Below are 1,273 nucleotides of genomic sequence, written 5' to 3'. Positions count from 1 at the left end.
ACTGCCCTGAACTTTCCAATCAATCCTCCCTTGCTAATAACAGACCAGGCATATATGTTGCCATCTGCAGACGTCAGCAGTGTGGCTGTGTCAATTTAACCTCTGTTCTTCAGACATATGATAAGAGGGTGTTAATCACATCAGTGTCGTTCCCATTCAGGGATTTACTATGTAGAGGTCTTTTCCCAGTGCCTCTGACGTGCTTTGGACTCTTGTCACCAAGCAGACTCCCTGTCTGGCCCTGAGTGTTTTATCTGCCATGTTTGTTCGAGGGCGGTTGCTGCCATGAGCCAGTAGAGAACTTCGCCACTGGCGGCCCCCAGATGACAATATTTCCATTGCTGGAGGCAGTAACCAGTGTGTTTCCATGGAAATCCATTGAGCAAATGTCATCTAAAATAATCATGCTTCAAAAATCTGTTGTCATATCCGTGTAGGTCCAGGTCATAAAGATCTTGGAGTTCTTTCCGACACAAACACCCTATTGTCTACACAGACGATACTGTCAACCTCCCTTTGTACAGTAACAGGAAGAATGGCAAGCTCTGTTCCGTTGTTGAAGTTCCAAATTTTAACTTTTCCATCCTGGGAAATTGTGATCAGTCTGCGCTTTAGTCCATCAAATGAAATAGCAACATGGCCCACGTACTGATCTGGAGTCACCTTGAACTGCATGGCGGCGTTCCTGTTAAGATATCCCACACTGTCACCACGCCATTTTGGCAAACAGAGACAAACTGTTTGAAAATGTTGTGATAGAGAGCACAGCACAGGGGCTTGTCATGCGATGTTAATGCATTTTTAAACACATCCGTTCTCTTCCAAGATATTTCCAATATCTGTGTTAGCTAGGACTAACTCATTGTTGTGTGTGTTGTAACACACACTGAGATAGGACTCGCATCATTTCTTTTATCTTGAAACTTTGCAAACAGATCATTGCATCTCTGACCAAACACATATATGGTGGTCCAGCGATAAACTAACAAAAACTTTTCCCTTGGGATTTAACATTATATGGGTGATGTGTTGGCATGTCCTTTAATTCCTGGACGCATGACACTGTTTTGGTGGGGAAACCACGTCCTCAGTAGGGCATCCGTCCACCGGTCAGCAGATACCCAGAGGAATGGAGTATTCTACACAGGTGAAGAAGTCCACATGTCCTCGCTCTTAAAGACTGTTGTAGACATTTTGGTTGTGGATGTCTTGGGTAGAGAAGCAAGGACCATTGTCTTGAGAACTACCGCAGATAGCAAACGACCTAAGTGAA

The 1,273-nt window shown here is 44.3% G+C and overlaps 1 pseudogene; it reads right to left on the bottom strand.

The window, feature by feature from the left end:
- Positions 1-250: 250 nt before the first annotated feature.
- Positions 251-1,058, bottom strand: LOC116680910 (WD repeat-containing protein on Y chromosome-like; annotated as a pseudogene).
- Between the last annotated feature and the right edge of the window lie 215 nt (positions 1,059-1,273).

Source organism: Etheostoma spectabile, unplaced genomic scaffold (assembly GCF_008692095.1).
Source record: "Etheostoma spectabile isolate EspeVRDwgs_2016 unplaced genomic scaffold, UIUC_Espe_1.0 scaffold00018500, whole genome shotgun sequence".
Classification (NCBI taxonomy): domain Eukaryota; kingdom Metazoa; phylum Chordata; class Actinopteri; order Perciformes; family Percidae; genus Etheostoma; species Etheostoma spectabile.
Note: the sequence above shows the minus strand (reverse complement) of the source record. Positions and strands in the feature narration are given on the sequence as shown.